We start from the raw sequence: 19,374 nt of genomic DNA, 5'->3' as shown, positions 1-19,374 counted from the left end.
CCCTCACTGGACCCTACCAACCTGAACAACTTAAGACCCATCTCATTGCTCCCATTCACCTCTAAACTTCTAGAAGGCTTAGTCTACAACCGTCTTAGCTCCTACCTCGGTGAAAATAACCTTCTTGACCCCTTACAGTCTGGCTTTCGCACGCAGCACTCCACAGAAACTGCCTTACTAAAACTCACTAACGATTTACTAACTGCTAAAACCAACAGCCAGTACTCCATACTCCTTCTACTTGACCTCTCTGCGGCCTTTGATACTGTTGACCACCCGCTCCTTCTCAATAAACTACATTCCCTTGGCCTCCGAGATTCTGCTCTATCCTGGTTCTCTGCCTATTTATCACAGCGCTCCTTCGGTGTCACCTACAACTCTGTCTCCTCCTCTCTATTGCCCCTTTCTGTGGGGGTCCCCCAAGGCTCTGTTCTTGGACCCCTTCTCTTCTCTATCTTCACCTCCTCCCTTGGTCACTTAATAACCGCCCACGGCTTCCAATACCACTTATACGCTGATGACACCCAAATCTATCTGTCTACTCCTCACCTCACTCCTTCAGTCTCCTCTCGCATTACTAACTTACTAACTGACATATCAACATGGATGTCGCACCACTTCATTAAACTAAATCTTTCTAAAACTGAGCTATTAACATTCCCCCCCGCCCGTGCCCCCCTCCATGACTTTTCCATCAAAATCAACAATGCAACCATCAGTCCCTCCCCTCACGCCAGGGTACTAGGTGTAATCCTAGACTCTGACTTGTCCTTTCAGCCCCAAGTCCAATCGTTGTCAAAGGTTTGTAGAATTCACCTCCGTAACATCTCTAAAATTTGCCCCTTTTTAACAAATGAAACCACCAAGCTCTTCATTCACTCCCTTGTTATCTCTCGCCTTGACTATTGCAACTCCCTTCTCATTGGCCTGCCTCTCCATAGGCTATCCCCTCTTCAGTCTATCATGAATGCTGCTGCCAGACTTATCCACCTTACCAACCGCTCAGTGTCTGCCAACCCTCTACTCCAATCCCTACACTGGCTCCCAATCACCCAGCGAATTAAATTCAAAATACTAACCACAACATACAAAGCCATTCACAACTCTGCCCCAAGCTACATCACCAATCTTGTCTCCAAATATCACCCAAATCGACCTCTCCGCTCTCCTCAAGACCTCCTGCTTTCAAGCTCTCTCCTCTCCTCCTCCTATGCTCGTCTCCAGGATTTCTCCAGAACCTCTCCCATCCTCTGGAACTCACTACCTCCATCTATCCGGCTATCCCCTACTCTTGCTACCTTCAGGCGATCCCTGAAAACTCATCTCTTCAGGAAAGCCTATCACATCTCCAACTAATCTCCTACCACTTCCAACAGCTCATTCCCCACAGTTACAACCTTTTGTACCACCTGCCCCACCCTATTAGATTGTAAGCTCTTTTGAGCAGGGCCCTCTTAATCCTCTTGTATTTTATTGTATTATAACTGTATTGTCTCCCTTTTATATTGTAAAGTGCTGCGTAAACTGTTGGCACTATATAAATCCTGTATAGTAATAATAATAATAATACAATAAATTGGAGAGATGTACTAAACTGCATTTCTTAACCTCCCTGGCAGTATGATTATGTCAGATTTTTGATGCTCAAAGTGGTACAATGTTTTGCATGGAAATTTGGCATTTTATATTGTAGGCCTGTAATTCTTAGGAATAACACACTTAAATCTGTCCAAACAAGAGTCTAGTAGACAGCCCGGGTATGATAAAGTTTGAAACACGAAATCATAAATTATAATATAATAAATAACTATAAATAATTATAACAAATAATAAAATAATAATAAAAATAAAAATGATTCAATAATGTAATCAAATCAAAAACACTGAAATTTGCTCAGTTGCAGAATTGTCGCCATCATTACTTTCAGTGTTTGATGACCGATTTCCCTGCGAATCGTTATCGCTCAATTCTGCAAGTGATTCTAATTTATTATCGCTTTTGATTTTAAAGGGACACTTTTTGGTTGCTATGGCCAATCTCAAGTTTCCAAGCAGAAAGAACAGTATATATACTATAAAACTGCATGCAGGGCACTGGACAAACCATTAGGGACAAAAGGGATGTGAAATTATTTGATACAGTAATGCAATCTGTAAGATTACAGTATACTATATGTGTAATGTGTTTTTAACTTTTTTTAATTTGGTGCCGTGCTCCATCCCCGTGCGTCGCAACATTTGCAGGGAATGGAGCTCGGCACTGTGATAGATTGAGCGGAGACATGGCTCGCACACACAGCTGGAAGACATCACAGGATCCTGGGGACAAGGTAAGTATTTTTGCCTGAATCCTGTGATGGGATCCCGAGTGTGGCTTGGGGTTACCGCTTTTGGTACTGAAAATTCACCCCGAGCCACACTCGGGAATACCGCTGGGGAGATTAATGTACTACTACTTACATTCAAAGCTCATTTCTTTTTCATGTACACCATGGGGTTGATTTACTAAAGGAAAATAGACTGTGCACTTTGCAGTTGAACTCTGCAAGGGCAGTTACTTCAGAGCTTAGTAAATGAGGTAAAGCTTCACTTTGCAAACAATACCCAATCCCGTGCAAGGAAAATAGAAAAACAGCATTTTTGCTAGCACGTGATTGGATGGTGGAAGTCAGCAGAGCTTCTGCTTATTTACTAAGCTCTGGAGCAACTGCTCTAGCAGAGTACAACTACACTTTGAAAAGTGCACAGTCTATTTGCCTTTAGTAATTCAACCTCAAAATCTAAAAAAAGATTTATAAAGGGACCGTGGTTCCTTTTTAAAATTGCTTTGGCATTGCAACTTTCTATTCAACTATACCTTAAAGCCATAGTGTAAGCAGCTCAGTATTAGTATCAAGGGAGGAATACCATTTTAAACATTGCATATCAACATTTCAACAACACAGGAGAAATTCCTAATCCTCAATAGATTTTGGTGAATGCCTGTCCTGACAGATGACAGGTCCAAGCTTGCTCATCTCTGCCACCTACCAGGCCAATAGACACAATGCATCTTCATTTTTTTCTTTCTCCACAATCAAAACATTGCCTACCTGTGCAACACAGTACACAAAAAGTGTTTTATATATAACTATCGAAGTTAAATCACTAGTTTTCATTCCCTACATGTGTTAAATCTATTTGTGAATAAAGTCAAATCTGGTCTATGACTTGTTTGGACAAGACGGAGCTCGAACGAAAGCAATATATGAGAAGCTGACTTGGGAGTGTATATGGGTGTGTAGGTTTGCACAGGTTTGGTAAAAGTATTGTACAGAGAACAGTATATGTTTTGCTCGGCTCCTTGGCAGGGGGCCAGCAAACAAAACTGTGCCTTTTCAGGAAGGAAGCAAAACCAACAGGTTGAAGGCTTTGATCATATTCAACCAAGAACCAAAACTCAAAAAAATTGTAATGTACAGTACAAAGCTTTTACTATACTTCACTTTCAGTTAGTACACATCTTGAATTTATTTACTATTGTAAAGTTTACCTTTAAGGGGCAAAACAAATTTTTGTACTGTGGTGTGGTAGCGCGGCAGATTGGGTGTATAGGTTTTGGTCATACTTACACATTATTCAATGCATACCGATATTGGTAAATTTTGTTTGGGCATCTATTGTTAGTACTTTTGGTCTTGAAGGGGTTAATAAGCCAACGTTACCAAAAAGAGGAATTGTGCTATACATTGTTTCCATACATCTGCTGTTAATTCTGCCTTCTGGCCTGTAGGGCGAGCCTCTGAAAAATGTGCTTCATTAAACTAATGGTAGTAGGTGCCTTATCCCAAACTAACATTAGTCACTGCAGTTTGTATGGCCTCCATCAAAGCACAACTCCAGCAAAAAGTAACAAGATAAAAAGCTAGAATAGCAAAACCAGCTTTTACTGCAACAATCACCTTCAATCCCAAAATTTCCCCTGAAGTACTTTTTTTCTGCTGCTAAATGTTCCCAATCTAATGGTCAGCATCAGGGAAGGAAAAATCTTCCCCAGTTCGATTCATCAAGGGTTCAGCAAATCCCGTTTGAAATTCAGCTAAATCAAACTTAGCAGCAACTCCCAAAGAACTCTTCCAAAAGCAGATTCTGTTTTTAAATTCTTGTAACTTTTAGAGATAATAGGGACATTCCTGTAAAAAATGGGCATGTGAAGTTGAGCACTGCCATGGGGAACAAGCTTGGCTTACATATAGCAGCATCCAAATCTGATTGACTTTGAAAAAAAAAGGGTGTTTTTTTTTTAGGTACTTTTAGCATTGGCCCATGCTTTTTTAAAACATCACTGCTTTGACCACCAGATGGAAATCGGCAAGTATTGTGCTGTGGCTGTCTCTGACACACTGTCCTACCACTGGCTGATTTCTTTCAAACTCTCATTGGGAATTAGGGGCCACAGGTGATACAGCAGCTCAAAATTAGCCAACAGGAGAACATTTTTAATGTACGAGAATTGATTGATATGTGCTAGAGAAAATGAGTACAGGTAAGTGTTATACTACAAGAATTAGGAGGACAGCAGTTTAAGATTTGCCAGCAGTAGGCCAATTTTTTTTTTTTTTTAAATATGGAACGCTTCACGAATTTGCGTGTCATCCTTGCGCAGGGGCCATGCTAATCTTCTCTGTATCGTTCCAATTTTAGTATATGTGCTGCCGAAGCAAGCACAGTAGGCCAATTTTTAACAGCAAGACCAGGCCAAACTTTACTAGCGACAAATATCATAGGATACAGCAGAGAATACAGCAGCAAAAAATTGTCCCACAGAAGGACAGTTTACTAATGGATACTAGCCCCAACTGGTGTACGCCTAACTTTTTTAAATCTATGGGAAAAATGGTGTGGTGAGTGTAAGTGATATAATGTGAGGTGTTTTGAGTGAACACTGTTCTTGCACTGCGTTTTTTTTCGAAATAATACAGCAAACAAAGAGCAGCCCTAAGAACAGATGGTCAGTAACAAGTGAATGCTGCCCATTGAATACCCTGAACTTAAGAAAAGGCCTTATCAACATAAAATAAAAATAAACTAGCAAGAGAAATGAAAACCCCAAAATGTCATCCTTTAACTGCTTCAGGACTGCACTTACACTGCAGCAGGACGGTCCTGATGCGCTGAATCACATACATGGACGTGATTTTGTACTTCTGGGCAGGGGTGCGTGATACCGTGTTTCCCCGATAAAAAATCCCTACCCCGAAAATTAGACCTAGCGTGATTTTCGGGGAGGGCTGCAATATAAGCCCTACCCCGAAAATAAGCCCTAGTAGAGTCCTTGTAAAAACATATACTCCGCTTTGTAAAAAGATTATATAATGTCCAGTGCATCTCCTTTATTGTCAAAAATACCTTATTCACAGTGCTGACGTCAGCGGCTCCTCCCTCTACAGTGCTTGCAGCGGGGAAGAAGAGCTTCCGTGGGTCATGTGAGCATCCAGCAGCGCTGTTAATTAGGTATTTTCCACAATAAAGTTATAAAAGGAGACGCACTGGACATTATATCATCTTTTTACAAAACGGATTACATGCTTTTACAATGACTTTAACTAAGGTATATTTTTGGGATTAAAGAATGTCATAATGCTGACTTTTTTTGTACATACCGTAAATAAATAAGACATCTCCTGAAAATAAGTCCTAGTGTGTTTTTTTTTGTAGCCAAAATTAATATAAGACCCGGTCTTATTTTCGGGAAAGCACAATATAAATTTCATTAGGGTGCAGCATGTGCATTGCAGCACAAGACAAAACACAAAAACAAAGACTAAACAAAGCAGCCCCCAATGATAAGAACCCCAAAAAACGGCAGTAATGGAGTTGAATCAGAATTACAAGAATCAGAATTATTAAGTACAGTTTCCTAATTGACCCTAATCTCTCCCTAAGCAGTTTGTCAGCTCTCCCTAGCCTTTCTTTAGAGCAGCTTCCAATACACTGATACTATGGGGTTGATTTACTAAAGGCAAATAGGCTGTGCACTTTGCAAAGCGCAGTTGCTCTCTGCAAGTGCAGTTGCTCCAGAACTAAGTAAATTAGGTAAAGGTTCTCTTTGTAAAGAATACCCAATCACATGCAAGGAAAAAAAATGCATTTTTTCTTGCACATGATTGGATGATGGAAGTCATTTACTAAGTCATTTACTAAGCCCATTTACTGCCCATTTACTAAGCCCTGGAGCAACTGCACTTGCATAATGCAACTGCACTTTGCAAAGTGCACAGTCTCTTTGCCTTTAGTAAATCAACCCCTATGACTATCGTGTAACCCCCCCCCCCTTTCCTTTTAAATAGAGGGGACTGACTTAACCAAAAGCCCCCTTATTGGTCCTTCAAAGCCTTATGGCCATAGTTTAAGAGCCTTGCAGTGAATTATAGTTTAAAAAAAAACCCTGCTTAATGAATCTGCATATAAATGCATTGGAACCACAAATCTTGAACTGGCAGGATTCGCCTTGAACCCATGGTAGGGGAAAAATGGAACATCATTCCTAGTCAGCATCATTCAACCCACTTTCTCTGAGCACAGATCTCTCTGGACCCAGCTTGTGACTGGACAGTGAAAGCAAAAGCAGTAGAGTGATGGGCTCATCTCACTGTCTATATGCTGTCTCCTCCTATCAGCATGCTTCTTGTTGGCACATGAATGGATTGGCTCTTTGTACTGCTTCTTCCTCAAACCCTGCTGTACAGGGACTGCAAAAGGCCGATAATAGGTCAAATTCAGTTACCTGCGCTTCTTGCGTTTAAAAATTAGATTTAATGAGGTAGTATTAATAACAGAGCTGCAATAATGTGCGTCTCCTATATCTGCCTGGAGTTCGGCTTGCAATATATTGCCGTTTGGCCTCACATAACGACAGGATGTCTAAGCTATAAGGACAGCTACTGAGGTTTTGGTTTCTTTACTAGTTTCCTAGAAATAGAACTCAAACCAACAGATCACTTTGTATCTAATTCCTGCTTAAAAATGCTGACAACAGTGACACCTACTGAAATTGACGCGCTCACTGCGCTCTGCACATGGACACCACCAGAAAATGTCGTTTCATGTTCAGTTGTTTTCTTAGACATCCGTTTGTGGTTTTACTCTAAGCAAAGACCATATAAGATTTGATTTTTTTAATCTTGCATTTTAAAAGGTACCATACTTAGGATATACTTAAGTTTTTTTCAGTATTAAAAAATGAAGACTTTAAAAATGTTTCTATTTTTAGATTTTTTTTTTCTTTATGTTCTCATATGTGCCACTTAGAATGATTTACATACAACAGCATTCTGGGGGCCACTTTAACAGCCTTATATGTTGAAATAACTCCTGAATTGCAGGGAAATCAACTTATACAGACTGAAGAGCAATTCACAGGGGAGGGACACACCTCACCTTTCTTTTCCAGCAGATACAAAGACATTTTTGGAACAGTCAATTATACACGTATTGCTGGGCACCTTTAAAAAGTCCAGTGGAAATTGTTGCAGACTCGGTATAATGGTAGTCCTAGTCATTAGAGGATAAAGCTGCAGACATCAGTGGGGAGAAAAAAAAAATATCGGACAGGTTAGAAAACCATGTCCAGTCGCTACCATTTTCCTTAATCACTTTCCTAACGCCCCAAACAGATACACTACTGCAGGGTGGCCGCCCTGCGCTGGATCACGTATCTGATACATGATCAGCACCTTTGGGTAGGGGGGTGCGTGCCATCTGCCCTGGCTGTGCTGTGATTTGTCACAGGACAAGCCAATCAGCGAGTGTCGCCCACTGATTGATTACCGGCACCCGCTGATCGGTTCCGTCATTTAAGGGAGGGAGCTCTGTGTTGTAAACAACACAGAGCTCCGAACACTGACAGGAGATATTGCTGTTTTTTTATTGCCTGCAAAGCAGGAAAAAACAGCAAGATTGCTTAGTAAAGTAGCACATAACACACACAGTAAATATTGTTAGACACACATTTAACCCCTTGATTGCCCCTAGAAGTTAACCCCTTCCCAGCCAGTGTCATTAGTACAGTGACAGTGTATAGTATTAGCACTGATCACTGTATTAGGCTGGGTTCACATATATGCAAATTGGATGCATCTCAATGGAGCCGGTTCACACGGGTCCAGGGTGGCCACAGTCCGAATTGCAAAAGGGTCCTGTGTGTCCTTGGCAAAAATTCAGACCTAAATCGCACCTGAACCAGTGTACAGAAACGCATCGGACCCCATGCTGTGAACTGCAGCCGCACATATGTCAACCTGGCCTTAATGTCACTATTGATGTCAGTGTCAGTCAGTCAGTTAGTGTACCCCCCTGCCAACGTCAGTTAGTGTCAGATTGCCTGCCACAGTATCACAGTCTCATTATAAGTTGCTGATCACTGCCATTACTAGTATAAAAAAAAACAAATAAATACAAATTCCAGTATCTATACCAGACACTATAACATGCAAACCAAATAATTTATACTTATTGAGATTTTTTTTTTTTATCAAAGACATACAGCAGAATACATTTTGGCCAAAATTCATGAGGAAATTAGATTTTTAAAATTTTTATTGGATATGTTTTATAGCATAAAATATATATGTTTTTCTAAATTTCCCATCTTTTTTCGTTTACATTGCAAAAAATTAAAACCCAGCGTTGATCAAATACCACCAAAAGAAAGTTCTATTTGTATGAAAAAAATGATACAAATTTCATTTGCGTACAGTGTTGCATGACCGTGCAATTGCCAGTTAAAGTAGCGCAGTGCCGAATAGCAAAAAATGCTCAGGTCATGAAGGGGGTAAAACCTTTCCAGAGGTCAAGTGGTTAAAGTGGTACTAAAGCCACAAGGTCCCTCTTTGGCATTGGACTCTTCCCCCAGGTGCCAGTCTTCGGCCATTTTGATTGGCCAGCAGGGGGATGAGTGACCACAGCGCAGTGCGAGATCTTGAATAGCCTGACTCTGCGCCACACTAAAAGAAAGTACTCCATGCTGTCCTTTTTTTCAGCGCACACCACTGCACCTGGCTAGGTAAGAGACAAAGCATTTTGCATTGTATTGCGCTGGAATAGCCGCCCAATGCAGTCCTACCACACCTGGTATGAGCAGGCCTAAATCCTCCATAAGTCTAGGGGTAGAGGAATAATCTGTAATACCTTATTCATCTCTCTAGAAGGCTTCCTCTGCGCAGTGTGACTGGTCTCTAAGGTGTTGCGTTTATGCGTATTTGCGCACATTTGCATTTGAACGTATTGCATTTCTGCTGCGCTAAAAAAAGGAGTGAATGCTGTACGGAGCGCTCTGATGTGAACTGCATTTATAGAGAACCTTTTTTTTTTTTTTTCGCCATGCGTTGGGAAAGCACTCAAAATTGCACCCCTGCGCACCTGGTGTGAATGAATTCTCAGCACTCAAGAAAAGCATTTGCCCTTACTCATGCTATGTTTCTAAAGATAGACACAAATACTACAAAACGATTATACGCATCATTACGTTTTTAATGTAACAAAAATGTCTAAGCAATTAAACACCTAAAAGGTAAAAAAGAAAACACCACATAATGAAATGTTGTGCTTGTGGGTGATCTTTCATTTCTGGAACACTCTATACATGAGTCATCCATCAGTCAAGGGAACCAGGAAGTTTGTGAATGAAAAACATTTGGTCCAGTAATTGCTACATTTTTCATACCACCTGGAATTCATAGACTAGGAACAGCAGAATGTGCTGAATTGGGGGTCAAGACAAAACTAAAAGCTCCCTGATGGCTCAAACAAGCAGTGTGGCGTTTCCTCTCCTGGTGTGGACTGTTAAGCTGAACTTCAAATCTCTGACCAGAGCCTGCTGCAAAGGACTATGGGAGTTCTGTGTCTGAACAAAATCTTTCAAATTCAATAAAGTTAGGGCAACATCAGGCACACAAATCAGTGTTACTTTTGGGAACACACCAAGCTGTCAGGATCAGTCTGAATGAAAACACTGGGGCTCCTTCTACTTGAAGTGATACTCCACGCTGAACTACGGACACAAAAACATTCTTTTTAAAATATTCCTCAAGAGCCACAAAGGAAATACATCCTTTTTGCATACACCCAATGCTTTTGCAAACCCAATTTTTACATTGCAAAAGTAGTGACATCATCACTATGCTGCACATAGCCTGTGCAGAGAGCAGGGCTGGGGGAGGGGCCAAACAACTCCACCCACTAAAGGCTGTCTTCAGAAAACCACAGGAAGGGGCAGAGACAAGACCAGTTATCCTGCACAAGAAGAAAGAGAAGCAATGACCAGTCTTTATTAAAGTGATTGGAAAGTCTCTTTTTTTTTCTAATAAAATAACCTGGTTTTGCATAGAGCAGCCCGGATCCTCTTCTTCTCGAGTCCCTGGCTGGAGCTTCTGGCCCCTCCCTCTTATTTAGTGCCCCCACAGCAAGCAACTTGCAAAGGGGGCACCCGAGCTGAGCTGCAGCTCTGTGTATCCATGCAGAAACTGAGCTGCGACCCGGCCCCTTCTCTCTCCTGACTGGCTGAGTTTGGTTGACAGCAGTGGCAGCCAATGGCGCTGCTGCTGTGTCTCAGCCAATCAGGAGGCAGAGGGACACATGCACATCGCTGATTAGAGATGGGCTCAAGTAAGTATTGGGGGACTTAGGGGGGCTGCTGAACATAGAGGCCTTTTTATCCTACTGCATAGAATGCAGTAGGATAAAAAAACTTCTGACTTTAAAATCCCTTTAAGGGAAGATCCTGCACACAGGTAGAGGAAGTTTCACACTGTATTACTACACGGATCTGGAAGAAATACACGAAGCACACCAAGATCAAAGGAAGAATACACATGACTCGTGTATTTAGACCATAGGTACATACTTAACGTGGACCTGGACTAAAAAAAAGTGAAAATGTGCTATATTAGAAATGTTAACATGAACACCCCCCCAGCAGTAAAAGTCCATTGTTCATGCCCCTCTGCATGCTGATCCCAAAACATAAGCAAGTCATTAGTTAAAGTGATTGTAAAGTTAATTGTTTTTAAAATAACAAGCATGTTATACTTACCTGTTCTGTGCTCTCTGTGTCCATTGACACGCACAGCGTGACTCGGCCAAGCCCCCCACTCTTTCCTCACAGGCTTTGATTGACAGCAGCAGGAGCCAATGGCTCTTCCTGCTGTCTCCACTTTCAGTGAGGAGAAAGAGAGAAGAGAGAGTTGCTGCTTTTGGGCACAACGCTGGATCGAGACTGAGCTCGGGCAAGTATTTAGGTGGGGCTGAAAACAGGTTTTTGTACCTTAATGCACAGAATGCATTAATAAAAAAAATAACCTTTTGCCTTTACATCCACTTTAATTCAATGCATGCTTCTGTTATTCACATTTTATTGTTTTCCACTTTTTTTGATTGAGGCAGTGGTAATGTTGCTAGGACCTCACAGCGGCTCCGTGGAAAGGCTACATCACCACTGCCTTCAAGGGAACTTTTGTCTGGAAAAATGCAAAATTCCTGCAATTTTTTCCCTCAGATATACTGTTTTTGTTTACACTTTGGCATGGCTTTCACAATGTGAGTGTCAGGTCGCTCATGTTGCTAAGGCTATGGTGAACTGTAAACATTACATGACTGCGCCAGATCTCATGTGTGATGTCATTGGCAAGCCGGTGCAGAAAATGTGGAAGAGAAGGCTAGCTCACTGACTATGTTGGCTTTGAAGATGGGAAAGGGTGCAAAGCAGCATTGGGAAAGAGGAAGAAGGCAAGACCTGAGGCAAGTAACAATGAATGTGAATGGGGCCATTTGCGATTACCCTCAGGAGACTCAGAAGGGATCCCTGTGATTAAGTGTGGGTGGAAAGTCCAAATAAAAGCAATGGGAACCTGGAAGCTCCTGCGGCTATTTGCTGCCGCTTTCACGTAATTGCTCATGCAGCGATTACCTGCAGATTATCGACCCTGGACGCAAACAGTCTGCACCCAGGGCTAATCATTCGCAGGTAGTCATTGCATAAGAAGCCCTTCTGGAAGCCCCTAAAGGCAGCCCCGCCTTGCATGACCAGAATCGAATGACTTATCTGACGTTGCGCTTGTGGCTAGGGACTCCACATCCTGGAAGTGTACAGGGAAGTTCCAGGGGAAGTTTTCATAAGTCAGGAATAACACAATGTCCACATTGGTACATATTTTTTATATTGCTTTACTAAACAGTTCAAATAAACAAGGTTCTATTCATTCAACCATTACTTAGGCATGATGGGATTTGTAGTTTCACCACAGCTGGAGTGCCGAGGTTGCCTACCCCTGGCTTAGGTGATGGTATAATACCTTGGTAATGTAGCACAAACAGAGTTATAACCAGTGGGGGCCGCTCCATTAGGGGCGCAGGGGCACCGCCCCTCTAATCCATGCACCTGGCCCCTAATCTACATGCAGGGGCGCCAGACGTATTCATTTCAATGTGGCTTTTTTAAAAACATTTTTTGAAGCACATGATTAGAGCCTAAGGCTCTAATTGGCTTCAAAAAAGGGTGGGCTTGGGGAGCAGAACACTGTACCATGAGCCCACCCAGTCGCGTGACAATAGCGAATTAATAGGGGGGTGATGGCGGTGGAGGTATGGGCGAGTGAGGGGGACAGGTTTGTTTGCCGCACCCCCACCCTCAAAATATTGAGCACCAGCTGCCACTGGTTACAACAAGTCTTTAGAGAGAGAGAGAGGGCCGCTGAAAGGTGCCCTGACCTACTGGGATAAAGTCCAGGCATCCCCAAGCATTGGACATGCCATTTGTCCTACCTCCCAAAGAGGGAGAAGTCTCCAGGCTTCCCCCTGGAGGGAAAGAATCACTGTATTCATGTAGGTTACATCTCTCCTCACTGCAGGCTCGCTATTCCCGTAGAACCGACTGTCCTTTTTCTACTCTCCTAGCTTTTTATATACCTCCTGCAACATTAATGGCCAGCAGGGAAAATGCCCAGCATCCTAGGGTGGGATAAATGAATAATGGACCACTGCATCCACACTGCAGGTGTCTCACACTAGTAGACAGCGACACCTAGTGGGAACCAGGGGAACTACACTGACAATACTTCCCACTTCCCTACAGTTTTAGGAGATTCAGAATGATATTTGGTGTTGTCATTGCTGTGCTGCTCACTGTTCTCCTTGCTGGAGGCTCTGACATGAGGAAACAAAGACCTGCTTCTACTAAGATGGCCACCTTCACATAGATACTAAAGGGGAGATTTACTAAAACTGAGGCTGCAAAATCTGGTGCAGCTCTGCATAGAAACCAATCAGCTTCCAGGTTTTATTGTCAAATCCTAATTGAACAAGCTGAAGTTAGAAGCTGATTGGCTACCATGCACAGCTGCAACAGATTATGAATTCTCCAGTTTTAGTAAATATCCCCACAGTCTAGAATAGGGCATGGTAAGTCAAAAATGAGGAAAAATAATTAGCTGCAGGGAAGCCATAGGCAATACTGGTGATAAGTCATTTGCCCTATGTTTGCCTTTTTCCTGCACAGCCTCCAGAGTTCAGGTCCTCTTTAATTTAATCATGTTTCATTAGCAGACTACATTCTATAAATGCATATCACACATGGAACAAACTATAAAGAACTTGACTGAGTTCCAGTAATGAAACATTTTTGTCAATTAGTTTTTCTCATTATGAAAAAACATTTCTCAACCCAGAAATGTAGATTTACTTGAGAAAGCTTACTCAGACCTTCTTCAGAACAACTGGATTTTCCCCATGTGCTGAACAGTTATTTGTACAATTGTTTAATGAAACCCTTCAGACCGTAGAGTATAATTCTCAAATACAGTGATGCTTTGTGAATATAGTTACAGAATTCCATACGCGAATGTAAATTTGTGATTCCGTTTTCACGAGATTCGTGAACCAGATTTACCTTATATCGAAGTCTAGACAGCTATAAAAATAAAAACAGCAATGTGTGAGCCGGTCATTTACATGTGCTGAAATGCTTTCATTCTAACGAAAGGGATATTTCACTTTGCTAAAAAAAAAAAAAAAAAAAAGGAGCAAGTAATTTTAAACCTTTTATGTAGAATAATATAATCGTAGGCGTCCTTCACACTTTCTAAGTGCACACATGATTCTGTGCCTGCTCTGTCCATTCACGGTGAAGGCTAGGAATCAGTTAGACTGTTTACCAGCCACTGATCACTGTTAGGGATGAAGGGTTCATACACACAAATGTATTTAATTCACTTACAAATACGCTTGATCTTACTTTCATAAGTAATTAAAGCTCGTTTGGATGTACTTGTACTGTGAATAACAGGAGTGCATTTCGTTCTGCACTCCTGTGACTCGTTTTCAGCAGACAGTAGGCTGAAAACGCCATTGGCTATAAAGGCTCCATTCGTGGCAAAACATGGGAGGCATTTGTGATGCCATTATTTCTCAATGGCACCCCAAATGTGGAGCGATTTAAATCGCGGCAAAATCGCAGGAGGCGTGTCGCCCAAAAGAAGTTCTGGGACTCGACAATCGCGGCAAAATCGTTCTGTTTGTGGTGCCATTGAGAAATAATGGCATCGCAAACGAGGCCCGTGATTCTGCCTGCGATTTAAATCCTCTAGGTGTGAATGGAGCCTAAAAGAGGTGCTTTCAAAAGTCCAAAAAAGCTGTACAGATTGTGGCATTTTTTGCATCTGTGTGCATGAGCTCTAAATGGCAAATCAAGGTTTACCTAACACAATCATGTCATGAAAGTGTTGGAATACAATGTTCATTTGTGTTTTATGCAACAACTACTGTACATCAGTATTTAGTAGAAATAAATAACGTTTCCTGTTTCCTGTCTGTTCTGTGGGGATATATACAGAATTTCTAACAGAAAGTATTTTGTCATTAAATGGTTTTGGGCCAGTATATCTTTAATAATAAAAAATATCAGGAGATATAGATTACATTAACATTTACTACCAAGAGAAAAGCCATATTTGACCTGAAAAGAAGTAGTTATAGTTCACCTAGATACACTAAGTAGTTCCAAAGATATGCAAGTTTTACTATTACATGCTAAAGTTGCAAAACTGTTCCAGAGCTTTTTTTTTTTTTTACTATTATATTATTACATTTGCATCTTTGGATTGTGTTTTCCATACTGGTGAAAACCTGAATTCCCTAAATTATATTGCCTACTGGTATATATGCAATTTACATCTGAAAGAAACATGGACACACCATAGCTGAACAGACCTCTTTGCAATTCAAGCGGTTGCACAGTGACGGACCTCGGAATCGGGGAGCGCTCTTTGCAGTTGATCAGAGTGTACAACCATATGTCGGATTTTGCTTTATGTTCCCCTACATTTCACGGTATAGAGATGCAAAGCTTAGTGGGGAGCCAGACAATTTGGCAGGTACATCCTGGGAAAACTAAAATAAAAGATGAATGCTGGTATGGAAGGCATTTCACAGGAGGCTGTATTTCTCGATTTTAGTACTTGAAAACATACGTGAAGGACTCCTGGGATCCCGGGCTGTGCAATCTGATGAAGAATATGTTTTTTATTTGCCTGTCAGGAATCCTGGAAGGTTTAAATCAGGCCTTCGAAGGGCGGTAAATGATTTTGCAAGGTTTTATTTTTAAGCTAGCAGATGCAATTCAAATCCTTTTGAACATATACAGTGGGGACGGAAAGTATTCAGACCCCCTGAAATTTTTCACTCTTTGTTATATTGCAGCCATTTGCTAAAATCATTTAAGTTCATTTTTTTCCTCATTAATGTAGATCTGGCCAAGGTTGCAAAAAAATTTCTGCTGCACTTCAGGTTCCTAAGAGCACAGTGGCCTCCATAATCCTTAAATGGAAGACATTTGGGATGACCAGAACCCTCCCTAGAGCTGGCCGTCCAGCCAAACTGAGCTATCGGGGGAGAAGAGCCTTGGTGAGAGAGGTAAAGAACCCAAATATCACTGTGGCTGAGCTCCAGAGATGCAGTCGGGAGATGGAAGAAAGTTGTAGAAAATCAACCATCACTGCAGCCCTCTATCAGTCGGGGCTTTATGGCAGAGTGGCCCGACGGAAGCCTCTCCTCAGTGCAAGACACATGAAAGCCCGCATGGAGTTTGCTAAAAAAACACCCGAAGGACTCCAAGATGGTGAGAAATAAGATTCTTTGGTCTGATAAGACCAAGATAGAACTTTTTGGCCTTAATTCTAAGCGGTATGTGTTGAGAAAACCAGGCACTGCTCATCACCTGTCCAATACAGTCCCAACAGCAAAGTATGGTGGAGGCAGCATCATGCTGTGGGGGTGTTTTTCAGCTGCAGGGACAGGACGACTGGTTGCAATCGAGGGAAAGATGAATGCGGCCAAGTACAGGGATATCCTGGACGAAAACCTTCTCCAAAGTGCTCAGGACCTCAGACTGGGCCAAAGGTTTACCTTCCAACAAGACAATGACCCTAAGCACACAGCTAAAATAATGAAGGAGTGGCTTCACAACAACTCCATGACTGTTCTTGAATGGCCCAGCCAGAGCCCTGACTTAAACCCAATTGAGTATCTCTGGAGAGACCTAAAAATGGCTGTCCACCAACGTTTACCATCCAACCTGACAGAACTGGAGAGGATCTGCAAGGAGGAATGGCAGAGGATCCCCAAATCCAGGTGTGAAAAACTTGTTGCATCTTTCCCAAAAAGACTCATGGCTGTATTAGATAAAAAGGGTGCTTCTACTAAATACTGAGCAAAGGGTCTGAATACTTAGGACCATGTGATATTTCAGTTTTTCTTTTTTAATAAATCTGCAAAAATGTCAACAATTCTGTGTTTTTCTGTCAATATGGGGTGCTGTGTGTACATTAATGAGGGGAAAAAATGAACTTAAATGATTTTAGCAGATGGCTGCAATATAACAAAGAGTGAAAAATTTAAGGGGGTCTGAATACTTTCCGTCCCCACTGTATATGGAAACTGCAGAAATAGTTTTGTATGTTGTTAGCCATATTGGGCCTCTGTATTTGCATTGAACTCCAGCTCCTCCAGGTAGAAGTATGCGCAGGTGCCGCCAGTGAACCGGCTGTGCTGTGATTATACACAGCAGATGCCGATCAGCGGGTGCCGGCCAATGGATGACTGCTGGCACCCCCCCCCCATCATCAGGAACACACACAGGACAGTGCTCTGCTGAGTAAACAAGACAGAGCTCTGTCCAGTCAATGGGGAAGTAATGGATTTTCTTTCCCCGAAAAGCAGGGAATAAAATCCATGACTTTCCTTACCAAAAGCACCACACACAGTACACCAAAACACTGACATGTGAAAGAACATTGCCTTCTATTGTGCCTGTTCACATATGTCCGGTGCGACCGGAGTGCAGATTCAGTGCAAATTGAAAAAGAGTCCTGTCAGTTTTCTGAGCAGTGCAGCCGGCTCAAGTACGAATTCAGGCCCATTGACGTCTATGGGAACGCTTCTGAATCGCACATGTCATTCAGTTGTGAACAGGATAAAATCCTGACCTGATCCCAATGTAAACCTGGTGGGATCCTGATCAAAAACTGACCTGAAACGCTGAACAACTACTTTGTTAATTAGCTGTGAAAATGGAGCTTCAATTCTCACCGCACATGTGTGAACCAAGCCTAAGAGTCATTGGTTCCCAAAAAGTGTAAAAAGTGTCACTTAGTGTCCGACTGTCCGGAATTTTGCAGTCCCGTTATAAGTCACTGATCGCCGTCATAACTCGCCTTAACATACTAGTAAAAAATACATAAATAAATTAAAATTACAGTATATATACCATAGTTTGTAGACACTAAAACTTTTGTGCAAACCAATCAATATACACTTATTGGGAATTTTTTACCAAAAATACGTAGCAGAATACATATTTGCCTAAATTTATAAAGAAATTCGATTTTTTTCCATTTTTTTTGGCTATGTTTTATAGCAGAAAGTAAAACATATTGCTTTTGTTTTTTTTTTTCAAAATTGTCTAGTATTTTTTTGATTATGGCACAAAAAATAAAAAACGCAGTGGTGATCACATACCACCAAAAGAAAGCTCTATTTGTGAGGAAAGAAAGAACATAAATTTAATTTATGTATAGTGTTGCATGACCGCGCAATTGTCAGTTAAAGTAATGCAGTGCTGTATCGCAAAAAATGGCCTGGTCATGAAGGGGGTTAAATCTCCCCAAGGTCAAGTGGTTATATGTGTTCTCACCCAAAATATAAATAAAAAAATAAAAACATAAAATGACAAAGTTTAATCCCAAAATACATGAAAAAGGTCTTATGCTTATGGGTTTTTTTAGGCCTGGTGTAAAAAACACTACAGCTGTCCATAGAAGTGAATAGCTGTACAGCCTTGTATTTGTATAAACACCAATGTTTCGGTCCATTGGCATTTCCCCGCACATGCGCATACAACATAATTTACCAAACATTTTACATCTCCCCTTGAATGAGTCAAATATTGCTCATTCAAAATCTGCCTCAGAATTTGAATTTCAGTCTAGTCTTTAGAGTCACACAGCAGATGATGTGGTCTACCATCTTGTTCCTCCCCCAGCCTGCATCTGGGCAGTGGAAAGAAAAGCTATAGACTGATGAAGTCATTGAATATATTCTCTTTGCCCATGAGCATGATCCTTGCCAGCACATGAGCACTGCAGCAAACCTGACTGGTTCTTTGTTCTGCTTCTTCCAGTCCTAATCTGAGCTCTGCTGTGGAGGGATTGCAAGAAGCTTATACCAAGCCCAGCAGGAATTTTCACTGCTTGCATAAAAAATACATTTAATTATGTACAGTTGTGCTCATAAGTTTACATGCCCTGGCAGAATTTATGATTTCTTGGCCATTTTTCAGAAAATATGAATGATAACACAAAAATATTATCAATCAACTGTGTTTACTCTTTTTAAATCATGACAACAGAAACTACCCAAATGACCCTGATCAAAAGTTTACATACCCCAGTTCTTAATACCGTGTATTGCCCCCTTTAACATCAATGACAGCTTGAAGTCTTTTGTGGTATTTCTGACCCTGATCAAAAGTTTACATACCCTGGTGATTTTGGTCTGATAACATGCACGCAAGTTGACACAAAGGGGTTTGAATGGCTATTAACCTCCATGGTGGTTTTCCCGAGTGTGGCTTGAGGTTAAATTTCAGTACCATTAGCGGTAACCCCAAGCCACACTGGGGATTGCATTGCAGGATCCTGGTGCAGTGTCCTTACCTTGTCCCCAGGATCCTGCAATGTCCCACTCTGTGTCTGCAGGCTCTGTCCTCCGCTCGATGCCTCGCATGGGGCGGAGCCTGGCGGCAAATTCAAAAATTGAAAATACATACACACATACAGTACACTGTGA

General features: G+C 41.6%; 1 non-coding gene across 1 annotated transcript; it reads right to left on the bottom strand.

The window, feature by feature from the left end:
• Nucleotides 1-4,600: 4,600 nt before the first annotated feature.
• Nucleotides 4,601-4,707, bottom strand: LOC141135728 (U6 spliceosomal RNA). Its single transcript, XR_012243587.1, has one exon. It is a non-coding gene; the product is annotated as a U6 spliceosomal RNA (small nuclear RNA).
• Nucleotides 4,708-19,374: the final 14,667 nt, after the last annotated feature.

Source organism: Aquarana catesbeiana, linkage group LG03 (assembly GCF_042186555.1).
Source record: "Aquarana catesbeiana isolate 2022-GZ linkage group LG03, ASM4218655v1, whole genome shotgun sequence".
NCBI classification, from domain to species: domain Eukaryota; kingdom Metazoa; phylum Chordata; class Amphibia; order Anura; family Ranidae; genus Aquarana; species Aquarana catesbeiana.
This window is presented reverse-complemented; position numbering and strand designations above follow the sequence as displayed.